At 44.6% G+C, this 13,471-nt stretch overlaps 3 non-coding genes and 2 pseudogenes across 3 annotated transcripts; all 5 read right to left on the bottom strand.

Moving 5' to 3' along the window:
- Window positions 1–585: 585 nt before the first annotated feature.
- Window positions 586–794, bottom strand: LOC130324211 (U2 spliceosomal RNA; annotated as a pseudogene).
- A 5,026-nt stretch (window positions 795–5,820) lies between these two features.
- Window positions 5,821–5,953, bottom strand: LOC130324212 (U2 spliceosomal RNA; annotated as a pseudogene).
- A 2,089-nt stretch (window positions 5,954–8,042) lies between these two features.
- Window positions 8,043–8,233, bottom strand: LOC130324208 (U2 spliceosomal RNA). The gene has a single exon (XR_008869281.1). It is a non-coding gene; the product is annotated as a U2 spliceosomal RNA (small nuclear RNA).
- Window positions 8,234–10,322: 2,089 nt separating this feature from the next.
- On the bottom strand, window positions 10,323–10,513 carry LOC130324207 (U2 spliceosomal RNA). Its single transcript, XR_008869280.1, has one exon. It is a non-coding gene; the product is annotated as a U2 spliceosomal RNA (small nuclear RNA).
- Window positions 10,514–12,594: 2,081 nt separating this feature from the next.
- On the bottom strand, window positions 12,595–12,785 carry LOC130324206 (U2 spliceosomal RNA). Its single transcript, XR_008869279.1, has one exon. It is a non-coding gene; the product is annotated as a U2 spliceosomal RNA (small nuclear RNA).
- Window positions 12,786–13,471: the final 686 nt, after the last annotated feature.

Genomic DNA, 13,471 nt, shown 5'->3' with positions numbered 1-13,471 from the left:
CATTAGTGCAATGGATGGCTGGAAGCATTTGTCTTTGCCTTTGCAATACCACAGAAGCAATGCATGGTCAATGTACAGCAATGACACACCTGTGTGAACAGCCAGGAGACCCCCCCCCCCCCATGTTATGTTACATAGTTACATAGTTAGTACGGTCGAAAAAAGACATATGTCCATCAAGTTCAACCAGGGAATTAAGGGGTAGGGGTGTGGCGCGATATTGGGGAAGGGATGAGATTTTATATTTCTTCATAAGCATTAATCTTATTTTGTCAATTAGGAACATTCAGCACCCACCCGCTATCAAGGCAGCTGCCTATCATGTCATGCCCTACCTGCACAGGTGTGCTGGCTACTCAAATGATCCAATTAAGGAGGCCATTTAGTCAGCAGCAGCAGAAGTCCTGTGCCTGGACGCTCCAACAGCGGCCAGACACAAGCAGAAGCAGAAGCAGCAGAAGCAGCAGCAGCACCACCTTTTGTTTTTTGGCTGCAGCAGCAGCAAGGCCCACAGGGCTGGCTAGCTGGCTAGCCAGCAAGCAGGTAGCAATGAAAGTAGGAATCTTTCTTTTTAACCCTGTAAGGGGGTGGTGCACTGTACCCGAAGATACTGCCATATCGGGTCAATGCATAGGGCGACGGAAGCAAGCTTCGAAATCGGCCCCCTTTCTCAAAAATCCATTTAATATATGGTCCCCAGATAGGGGACGTATCAGATATTAAACTGATAAGAACAGATTTTTTTTTTTTTTTAACTTGACTACCCTTACGGGGGCAACTTTATTAAAAATTAAATAATGTTAACAAAATTGTGCAAATATGTCAATAAATACAGTTACATATAAATAACATATTTACAACATATTAAAACATAAAATGGGCACTTGGTGGCTTTACAAGATAGAATTCCATTCTTTTAAAAACCATTTTCTAGATAAAAGCGGAAATCTCTTCTTGTCTAAAAGATAGTACTGGTACATTTCATAAAAACAGATAGATAAAATGTCCTTCACAGATAAAACCTCATGCTTGAACAATAAAATATTCCTGGCCTTCCACAGAGCTGCCTTCACACAGTTTATGATCTTCCATGCAATAGTCTCTTGAGTCCGTGTTGGGCATTCCAGGCAACCATAAAAAACCACTGCAATATTTAAGTCTTTTAGTCCAGTTATCCTTTTTACCAGAGGGAGTATCTTTGTCCATATTTTCTGCGAGTAAAAACAAGTCCATATTAGATGGTGCACGGTCTCCTCTTGTCGGCATCCCTCCCTCGGGCAGGTTGCAGAGTTGGATAATCCTCTTCGGTGCTGGAATGCCCGGCATGGAAGACACTCGTGTGCGCAGCTCCAGGCCAGGTCCTTCTGTGAATTAAAAAGATAATTAATACTCAACATCTTCCAAATCTGTATACACTTCTGTTCGTTAAAATTTTTGATGGGAGTCACGGTACTGGTTTCTTTTATTTCCTTTAGTAGTTTTTTGCTATTGCACAGATCCTGAACACTTTTACCTTTAAAATTATATAAGTTTAAAATTTTTCCTAAAATCATGTATTGAGGGGGTAAATTCAAAGAATAAGGGCAACTTAAAACTGTAGAAAACCAGCCGTTCCTCCGCATAAAATAACCAGTATTAAAACGAACAAAATAAGACCAGTAGCTATCTTTAAAAACAGTAGTAAAACACATGCTAAAAAACTTTATTAAAAGGAAAGCTTTAAAATCTGGAAAATCCTTACCGCCCCTGGAGTTCGGTTTTATCACAATTTGTCTCTTTAATTTTTCGCTCTTAGAACTCCAAAAGAAAGTAAAACAAGCTTTTGTTATTTTCTTTAGAACCATTTCGGGGGGTGGGAATACCAGACTTAAATACAATAAAATAGGTAAAAGCACCATTTTTGTAATTAAAACCTTCCCTTCCATTGTAAGTTCTCGCATGTTCCACATACATATTTTCTTATTTATTTTTTGAGCCACCAAGTCCCAGCTATTAAAACCATTATTAGACTCGTCAAAGGAGACACCTAAAATCTGCACCGACTCAGACACAGGGACGGCCACATCATACAAAGGCATTCCGCCTATGTTTAAAATGTTACTTTTGTTAAAATTGACTTTAAAACCGGAGGCACAATTAAAATATTGAATCTGTTTTAGCGTCTTCTGAAGCGATGGGGTGTCCCTGCAAAACACCGCAACATCGTCCATGTACCCCACTACCTTCGCCTCTAGTCCCCCTCCTCCTGGCAGGGGGACTCCATGGATCTGCTTATCCTTTCGTATTGTACATAAAAGAGGCTCTATTGCGCAAATGAAGAGTAATGGGGACAAGGGACACCCCTGCTTCACTCCGGAATTTAAAATCACGCCCTGTGTCTTAAAACCATTTACTAAAATTTTACTAGTACAGTTATCATAAAAAGCTCTAAGAGACAATAAAAAGCCATCAGGTATACCCATTTTCTCTAAAACCTTAAAAAGATAAAAATGTGACACCCTGTCGAAAGCTTTTTCAAAATCTATGGATAAAACCGCCAGCTTTCCTTTTCTTAATTTGGTGTCGCTAATTACATCCTTTAAAAGGTTTAGGTTCTCCCATAAACTCCTCCCAGGCACCCCACAGACTTGGTTTGTATGAATTATTTTATGGATTACGTTCTTTAAGCGGTTAGCACACAGTTTCGCCATTATTTTATAGTCGCAGTTCAGAAGGGTGATTGGTCTCCAGTTTTTGAGTTCCGACCGGTCTCCCTTTTTGAATAGCAGGGAGACATCACCCTTCTTCCATGAGCCTGGGAGGATTTTAGACTTAAAGACTTCCGTAAAAAGGGAGAACAAATCTTCTTTTAAAATACCATAAAAAGTAACATAAAATTCAATGGGTATACCATCCGGCCCAGGCACTTTACCTGTTTTAAAACTCTTGACGGTCTCTAAAATCTCCTGCTCTGAAATATTCTGCAATAAAAAAGACTGTGAGACAGGATCTAAAAAATTGGTGATCTCCTTTAACGAGTCATTCATAAAACATTCATCAATGTGTTTTACATTAAAAAGATCCGCATAAAACTCTTGCACCTTTTTTAAAATACCCTGTACATCATTCACTCCTTCAATGTTTTCTATTAACCTTCTATTTTCATGTATTTTCTTAAAAAAATACCTGGAGCAGGTCTCGTTTTCCTCAAGATGCTGTATTCGAGACCTAAAGATAATTTCTTTTCCTTTCTGCTCCAGGCACTTAGTTATTTCTTTTTTAAGATCATGTACCTCCTTCTCCACCTCCATCCCATGTGCTCTGAATTTGTACAGGGTTTGCAGACGAGTATTTAGGATATTATAAAATTCACGTTTTTCTTTAGCTTTCCTAACCCCAACACGGATAAAAAATTCTTTTATTTTTAGTTTCATTTTTTCCCACCAGATACTGGTGGGAGTGTTGGGGTCTTTTACTCGTCTGCATTCCTTGTAAAAGGTGATAAAATCTGATAAAACCTGCGGATCTTCTAAAAGGGACACGTTTAACTTCCAGGCATTCCTACCAGTTCTCCTTTTAAAATCACTTTTAACTTTAAAATACAATAATTTATGGTCAGAAAAAACATTGGTAAAAAGATCACAGTTAAAAGGCAGTACTTGATAAGAACAAAAAATAAAATCTATCCTGGAGCTACAGCTTGCATTGCTCCAGGTAACACCGTCTTCCTCTGGTACGTTAAAATTACATTTTTTAAAAACATCAGTGAGATTAAAATCTAAAATCAATTTTTTTAACATAAAAGACGTCTTGTCATAGTTCCTACTCACTGCGTTCGAAAAACGGCGTTCTCCCCTTAAAATACAATTAAAATCACCTGATAAAACAAGAGGACTAGAATTGTTAATAAAAAGGGGTAAAATCTCCAACATTTTTATTCTTTCATTCTTATCAGGAGAACCATAAAAATTTAAAAACTGCCATTTAATACCATTAATAAAAGCGTTGACCAATAAAATTCTGCCTGGTAAAATTTCGTTAAAACTCTCAATTAAAACGTTCCCTTTAAAAAGTATGGCGACCCCTGCTGATCTGGACTCATTTGATCCAGACCAGACTGATGGACCGTGCACCCAATCATCTTCATATTCTTTATAATTTAATCTGTGCGGGATGCCACATTCCTGCAGGAAAAGGACGGAAGCAGCAAAAACCGACAAGTAATTAAATAGGGCAACCCTTCTTACTCTGGCGCTCACACTTCTCACGTTCAAGGACAGACCGGACAACTCAGCCATGGGAATGTACAAGAAAACGTCTTACACCTCTGATTCCCCCTCCGAAGCCTCATACCCCCCAAAATCTGACTCAACTGTACGCATAGAGGAAGCAGGAGAGGAGGCACCATCACTCAGCCGACCCCCCTCCTCCATCATGATTGAGGCATAGTTGTTCTCGGGCATCCTGGCAATCAGGGCTCCAGACTCATTGGGTTCTTCCACCTCTTGCCCCTCCATAGGGGTCGGGTGTTCACTTAGTTCCGTCTCTGGTACCTCAGAGACGGTCACCCCTGAAACCTCCTCCTGGCAGGGAGGAGGGGGGGTATCCCCTATGGGGACCTGTGGAGGAACGTCACTTGGGTTCCCTGCATCCGCAGGTACTTCCATCGGCTCCCCCTGGACCGCCTCCGAATAGAGTCTTCTGGAGCCCCTCCGCCTTTTAACCTTCACCTCTCCACCCGGATCATCGCTCTCAGGGGGACCCTGAGCCAGAGGTTGCTGAGGAGCGGATTCGGCCGCCGTCTGCTCCTCTCTTAACCCAGCATGCTCCTGGGGGCCAGTTTTTCCACCACTTGCACGTTTTTTGGCCATCCTCTGCTCTTTAGGGTCCCCTCCTTTTGCCTGAGGGGGGTCTTTCTCCTTCTCCATCTCACCGCTTACCTCTTGTGGGGGGGTAATCACTGGCTCTGCTTGCCTCGGCTGGTGTCCCGGTTGCTGTCCTTGCTGCCTCCAGGGTTGCCACTGCTGCTCCGTCCTATGTCTGTGGGGACAAGAGGAGAAAAGGTGACCGAATTGTTGACAGAAATTGCACCTCCCTCCTCTTGTGCATTTCTCTGTCTCGTGCTGTGTGCTACCACATTTTTTGCATGTACTTTCACAGTTTTCTTTTGTGTGTCCATATCTGTGACACTTCCTGCAGTAGCTTGGCATCCCCGCATAAAAGAGGTCGCCACACATATTATTTATTTTAAAACGAGCTGGTGGTAGTTGTATTCCCCCTGGCAATCTGTCATCTTTTTTGCATGTAACCTGAAATCTCCACTTAGATGTCCAGATGCCACAGCTGTTCATGATTTTTCCTCTGCACTCAACCTTACTAAAATAGACTTGTAAAAACAACTCAACATCGTGTAGGTTGGCGAAAGGGGAATACATCTTTACTACCACCAGCTTAATATCGTCTAGAACGTGCTCAATAATCCGGACACCCTGAAGCTTTTTGTCTTTACTCGCAGCAGCTCTGGTAACAAAATCTCTGTGGATGCCATTTTGTGTGAACGTCACATCAAAAATTTTACGCTTCGGGTAGTCCTGGATTGCCAATATCTCGCCCTTCTGTATTCCGAAAACTCCTCCGAGCACGTCCTCTACTACGAATTTCAAATCGTCCGCCCTTTTGGTATCATCCGTGAGAATGACTCTCACGGTGTTTTTGATCCTTGCGTATGCCGGCACAGAACCTGGATCCGGATCATCATCCATGGTTCTAACCTCTCTCCACCCGAAGGTCTTGAGAGGCGATCGCTACTCGTTACCCTGGGACTAGGCCCTCTCCCCAATAGCAACAAGTGGGTGAAGCCCAGGCAATAAACCTGGGCGATCCCACAAGGCCGAGGAGAGGGGTACCCGAGTACCTTCTGACCAGATCTCCTGTATTACTACACTTGATCTTAGCCAAAAGGCCGAGAAGCGATAACCGTGAAAGGGGCGGGCCCAACAAGGTGCCCTTCATGGGCACTATCACTGCTTGCTGTCAGGGAGGCTGCCAGACAATTTTCCATGCACACTCTGGGCTGGGGGGCAGTCAACCACCAGTACACACAGCAGAACCTAAACCCATACCATTATTGCTAAGCAGCAAGACAGGGGCCCATTGCACTCCCACGGGGCCTTTTTAAATGCAATCCATAACCCGGATTTGCCAGGAACCCTTCTTACTCCTCCTACTTGCATGTGACACTGGGCTTAGGATCTGCATAGGAAACACACACACAAGCACACACCTACCTTTGTTGCCTGCAGATGCCTCCTTGGCTGTCCCCAAACGGTATCAAACCAACACCCACGGGAAGCTGTAAGCATAGAGGACATGCCTGCACCCCATTGGACTTACCTGTGTGGGTTAAACCCGGGTTATTTGACAACCTATGGCGGTGATGGTTCTGCTCAGGCAGAGCAGTGCTGATGCTCCTCATAAAGCTGTCGCTGCTGTGAAGGTTCTAGGTGACATCACAAATCCCTATGGTTACATACACAACAAAGCTGGGTTGTTGTTGTTTACACTCTGCAAGGCCTGTGGAAGTGAGTGACATCATAGCACTGTAGTTCTGAGGGTTCTAGATGGATGCAACAATCTCCTGTTGCTTCTATGAAGGCCATAATAGACGACATCACCAAACAGCTCCATAGTCACATACACAGCAAAGGAGAGATGTTGTTTACACCTAGTGATGTCAGTGGTATTGAGTGACATCACAGCACAGTGCTAAGGCTCCTGGGCCTGGACACAGCAGCGGCTGCAATATCTCAACGGAGAATACGTTTATATATATGTGTGTGTGTGCGCGTATATATATATATATATATATATATATATATATATATATATATTTCTCCGCCGAAATCACTTTTAAACCCATTTCCACCTTTTTTTTCCCTTCTCTTCCTCTTACTTTTTTTTCACGTTTTTTTACGTTTTTCTCCTTTTCGCCTCTTTTCTGGGCGTATTATTCTTCTTTTTCTTCTTTTTTTTCGTCTAATGCATACCCCATCAGTGCAGCAATGCTTATTCAATACCGCCAGCAGATGGAGACACTGGGGGATAATTTTCTAAGGATTTATACTGATTTTTCCTGTCTGAATTTGTCGCACAGAAAGTTGCAGGCCAAATATGTGTGACATTTCTGCGACTTTAGCTTCTAGAGCATTTTTACAACATTATACATAGGTGCTGAATACATAAAAAGCGACTGTTCAGCGACAGACAAGTCGCATCGGCTGAAAGTAGGCCAGAATGTCAGTCCATGTTGGAGCAGGTTTAGATACAGTCTAAAGTATAGATCTCAAAGTCTGTGCACAGAATTTAGCAAGGGCCTCGCACCTTCTGATGCATCAGGTAGGTGCACAATAGCATAGCCTAACCCTCTGTACTTTGGTCTATATTGATGCGGGACATAGACAGCCAGCTGATGACCAATCCATTAGTGCAATGGATGGCTGGAAGCATTTGTCTTTGCCTTTGCAATACCACAGAAGCAATGCATGGTCAATGTACAGCAATGACACACCTGTGTGAACAGCCAGGAGACCCCCCCCCCCCCATGTTATGTTACATAGTTACATAGTTAGTACGGTCGAAAAAAGACATATGTCCATCAAGTTCAACCAGGGAATTAAGGGGTAGGGGTGTGGCGCGATATTGGGGAAGGGATGAGATTTTATATTTCTTCATAAGCATTAATCTTATTTTGTCAATTAGGAACATTCAGCACCCACCCGCTATCAAGGCAGCTGCCTATCATGTCATGCCCTACCTGCACAGGTGTGCTGGCTACTCAAATGATCCAATTAAGGAGGCCATTTAGTCAGCAGCAGCAGAAGTCCTGTGCCTGGACGCTCCAACAGCGGCCAGACACAAGCAGAAGCAGAAGCAGCAGAAGCAGCAGCAGCACCACCTTTTGTTTTTTGGCTGCAGCAGCAGCAAGGCCCACAGGGCTGGCTAGCTGGCTAGCCAGCAAGCAGGTAGCAATGAAAGTAGGAATCTTTCTTTTTAACCCTGTAAGGGGGTGGTGCACTGTACCCGAAGATACTGCCATATCGGGTCAATGCATAGGGCGACGGAAGCAAGCTTCGAAATCGGCCCCCGTTCTCAAAAATCCATTTAATATATGGTCCCCAGATAGGGGACGTATCAGATATTAAACTGATAAGAACAGATACTACACTTGATCTTAGCCAAAAGGCCGAGAAGCGATAACCGTGAAAGGGGCGGGCCCAACAAGGTGCCCTTCATGGGCACTATCACTGCTTGCTGTCAGGGAGGCTGCCAGACAGTTTTCCATGCACACTCTGGGCTGGGGGGCAGTCAACCACCAGTACACACAGCAGAACCTAAACCCATACCATTATTGCTAAGCAGCAAGACAGGGGCCCATTGCACTCCCACGGGGCCTTTTTAAATGCAATCCATAACCCGGATTTGCCAGGAACCCTTCTTACTCCTCCTACTTGCATGTGACACTGGGCTTAGGATCTGCATAGGAAACACACACACAAGCACACACCTACCTTTGTTGCCTGCAGATGCCTCCTTGGCTGTCCCCAAACGGTATCAAACCAACACCCACGGGAAGCTGTAAGCATAGAGGACATGCCTGCACCCCATTGGACTTACCTGTGTGGGTTAAACCCGGGTTATTTGACAACCTATGGCGGTGATGGTTCTGCTCAGGCAGAGCAGTGCTGATGCTCCTCATAAAGCTGTCGCTGCTGTGAAGGTTCTAGGTGACATCACAAATCCCTATGGTTACATACACAACAAAGCTGGGTTGTTGTTGTTTACACTCTGCAAGGCCTGTGGAAGTGAGTGACATCATAGCACTGTAGTTCTGAGGGTTCTAGATGGATGCAACAATCTCCTGTTGCTTCTATGAAGGCCATAATAGACGACATCACCAAACAGCTCCATAGTCACATACACAGCAAAGGAGAGATGTTGTTTACACCTAGTGATGTCAGTGGTATTGAGTGACATCACAGCACAGTGCTAAGGCTCCTGGGCCTGGACACAGCAGCGGCTGCAATATCTCAACGGAGAATACGTTTATATATATGTGTGTGTGTGCGCGTATATATATATATATATATATATATATATATATATATATATATTCTCCGCAGAAATCACTTTTAAACCCATTTCCACCTTTTTTTCCCTTCTCTTCCTCTTACTTTTTTTTCAAGTTTTTTTACGTTTTTCTCCTTTTCGCCTCTTTTCTGGGCGTATTATTCTTCTTTTTCTTCTTTTTTTTCGTCTAATGCATACCCCATCAGTGCAGCAATGCTTATTCAATACCGCCAGCAGATGGAGACACTGGGGGATAATTTTCTAAGGATTTATACTGATTTTTCCTGTCTGAATTTGTCGCACAGAAAGTTGCAGGCCAAATATGTGTGACATTTCTGCGACTTTAGCTTCTAGAGCATTTTTACAACATTATACATAGGTGCTGAATACATAAAAAGCGACTGTTCAGCGACAGACAAGTCGCATCGGCTGAAAGTAGGCCAGAATGTCAGTCCATGTTGGAGCAGGTTTAGATACAGTCTAAAGTATAGATCTCAAAGTCTGTGCACAGAATTTAGCAAGGGCCTCGCACCTTCTGATGCATCAGGTAGGTGCACAATAGCATAGCCTAACCCTCTGTACTTTGGTCTATATTGATGCGGGACATAGACAGCCAGCTGATGACCAATCCATTAGTGCAATGGATGGCTGGAAGCATTTGTCTTTGCCTTTGCAATACCACAGAAGCAATGCATGGTCAATGTACAGCAATGACACACCTGTGTGAACAGCCAGGAGACCCCCCCCCCCCCCCATGTTATGTTACATAGTTACATAGTTAGTACGGTCGAAAAAAGACATATGTCCATCAAGTTCAACCAGGGAATTAAGGGGTAGGGGTGTGGCGCGATATTGGGGAAGGGATGAGATTTTATATTTCTTCATAAGCATTAATCTTATTTTGTCAATTAGGAACATTCAGCACCCACCCGCTATCAAGGCAGCTGCCTATCATGTCATGCCCTACCTGCACAGGTGTGCTGGCTACTCAAATGATCCAATTAAGGAGGCCATTTAGTCAGCAGCAGCAGAAGTCCTGTGCCTGGACGCTCCAACAGCGGCCAGACACAAGCAGAAGCAGAAGCAGCAGAAGCAGCAGCAGCACCACCTTTTGTTTTTTGGCTGCAGCAGCAGCAAGGCCCACAGGGCTGGCTAGCTGGCTAGCCAGCAAGCAGGTAGCAATGAAAGTAGGAATCTTTCTTTTTAACCCTGTAAGGGGGTGGTGCACTGTACCCGAAGATACTGCCATATCGGGTCAATGCATAGGGCGACGGAAGCAAGCTTCGAAATCGGCCCCCGTTCTCAAAAATCCATTTAATATATGGTCCCCAGATAGGGGACGTATCAGATATTAAACTGATAAGAACAGATACTACACTTGATCTTAGCCAAAAGGCCGAGAAGCGATAACCGTGAAAGGGGCGGGCCCAACAAGGTGCCCTTCATGGGCACTATCACTGCTTGCTGTCAGGGAGGCTGCCAGACAATTTTCCATGCACACTCTGGGCTGGGGGGCAGTCAACCACCAGTACACACAGCAGAACCTAAACCCATACCATTATTGCTAAGCAGCAAGACAGGGGCCCATTGCACTCCCACGGGGCCTTTTTAAATGCAATCCATAACCCGGATTTGCCAGGAACCCTTCTTACTCCTCCTACTTGCATGTGACACTGGGCTTAGGATCTGCATAGGAAACACACACACAAGCACACACCTACCTTTGTTGCCTGCAGATGCCTCCTTGGCTGTCCCCAAACGGTATCAAACCAACACCCACGGGAAGCTGTAAGCATAGAGGACATGCCTGCACCCCATTGGACTTACCTGTGTGGGTTAAACCCGGGTTATTTGACAACCTATGGCGGTGATGGTTCTGCTCAGGCAGAGCAGTGCTGATGCTCCTCATAAAGCTGTCGCTGCTGTGAAGGTTCTAGGTGACATCACAAATCCCTATGGTTACATACACAACAAAGCTGGGTTGTTGTTGTTTACACTCTGCAAGGCCTGTGGAAGTGAGTGACATCATAGCACTGTAGTTCTGAGGGTTCTAGATGGATGCAACAATCTCCTGTTGCTTCTATGAAGGCCATAATAGACGACATCACCAAACAGCTCCATAGTCACATACACAGCAAAGGAGAGATGTTGTTTACACCTAGTGATGTCAGTGGTATTGAGTGACATCACAGCACAGTGCTAAGGCTCCTGGGCCTGGACACAGCAGCGGCTGCAATATCTCAACGGAGAATACGTTTATATATATGTGTGTGTGTGTGCGCGTATATATATATATATATATATATATATATATATATATATATATATTTCTCCGCCGAAATCACTTTTAAACCCATTTCCACCTTTTTTTCCCTTCTCTTCCTCTTACTTTTTTTTCACGTTTTTTTACGTTTTTCTCCTTTTCGCCTCTTTTCTGGGCGTATTATTCTTCTTTTTCTTCTTTTTTTTCGTCTAATGCATACCCCATCAGTGCAGCAATGCTTATTCAATACCGCCAGCAGATGGAGACACTGGGGGATAATTTTCTAAGGATTTATACTGATTTTTCCTGTCTGAATTTGTCGCACAGAAAGTTGCAGGCCAAATATGTGTGACATTTCTGCGACTTTAGCTTCTAGAGCATTTTTACAACATTATACATAGGTGCTGAATACATAAAAAGCGACTGTTCAGCGACAGACAAGTCGCATCGGCTGAAAGTAGGCCAGAATGTCAGTCCATGTTGGAGCAGGTTTAGATACAGTCTAAAGTATAGATCTCAAAGTCTGTGCACAGAATTTAGCAAGGGCCTCGCACCTTCTGATGCATCAGGTAGGTGCACAATAGCATAGCCTAACCCTCTGTACTTTGGTCTATATTGATGCGGGACATAGACAGCCAGCTGATGACCAATCCATTAGTGCAATGGATGGCTGGAAGCATTTGTCTTTGCCTTTGCAATACCACAGAAGCAATGCATGGTCAATGTACAGCAATGACACACCTGTGTGAACAGCCAGGAGACCCCCCCCATGTTATGTTACATAGTTACATAGTTAGTACGGTCGAAAAAAGACATATGTCCATCAAGTTCAACCAGGGAATTAAGGGGTAGGGGTGTGGCGCGATATTGGGGAAGGGATGAGATTTTATATTTCTTCATAAGCATTAATCTTATTTTGTCAATTAGGAACATTCAGCACCCACCCGCTATCAAGGCAGCTGCCTATCATGTCATGCCCTACCTGCACAGGTGTGCTGGCTACTCAAATGATCCAATTAAGGAGGCCATTTAGTCAGCAGCAGCAGAAGTCCTGTGCCTGGACGCTCCAACAGCGGCCAGACACAAGCAGAAGCAGCAGAAGCAGCAGCAGCAGCACCTTTTGTTTTTTGGCTGCAGCAGCAGCAAGGCCCACAGGGCTGGCTAGCTGGCTAGCCAGCAAGCAGGTAGCAATGAAAGTAGGAATCTTTCTTTTTAACCCTGTAAGGGGGTGGTGCACTGTACCCGAAGATACTGCCATATCGGGTCAATGCATAGGGCGACGGAAGCAAGCTTCGAAATCGGCCCCCGTTCTCAAAAATCCATTTAATATATGGTCCCCAGATAGGGGACGTATCAGATATTAAACTGATAAGAACAGATACTACACTTGATCTTAGCCAAAAGGCCGAGAAGCGATAACCGTGAAAGGGGCGGGCCCAACAAGGTGCCCTTCATGGGCACTATCACTGCTTGCTGTCAGGGAGGCTGCCAGACAGTTTTCCATGCACACTCTGGGCTGGGGGGCAGTCAACCACCAGTACACACAGCAGAACCTAAACCCATACCATTATTGCTAAGCAGCAAGACAGGGGCCCATTGCACTCCCACGGGGCCTTTTTAAATGCAATCCATAACCCGGATTTGCCAGGAACCCTTCTTACTCCTCCTACTTGCATGTGACACTGGGCTTAGGATCTGCATAGGAAACACACACACAAGCACACACCTACCTTTGTTGCCTGCAGATGCCTCCTTGGCTGTCCCCAAACGGTATCAAACCAACACCCACGGGAAGCTGTAAGCATAGAGGACATGCCTGCACCCCATTGGACTTACCTGTGTGGGTTAAACCCGGGTTATTTGACAACCTATGGCGGTGATGGTTCTGCTCAGGCAGAGCAGTGCTGATGCTCCTCATAAAGCTGTCGCTGCTGTGAAGGTTCTAGGTGACATCACAAATCCCTATGGTTACATACACAACAAAGCTGGGTTGTTGTTGTTTACACTCTGCAAGGCCTGTGGAAGTGAGTGACATCATAGCACTGTAGTTCTGAGGGTTCTAGATGGATGCAACAATCTCCTGTTGCTTCTATGAAGGCCATA

Source organism: Hyla sarda, unplaced genomic scaffold, assembly GCF_029499605.1.
Source record: "Hyla sarda isolate aHylSar1 unplaced genomic scaffold, aHylSar1.hap1 scaffold_2603, whole genome shotgun sequence".
NCBI lineage: Eukaryota > Metazoa > Chordata > Amphibia > Anura > Hylidae > Hyla > Hyla sarda.
The sequence above is the reverse complement of the archived record's forward strand: the minus strand, read 5'-3'. Positions and strand labels throughout refer to the sequence as shown.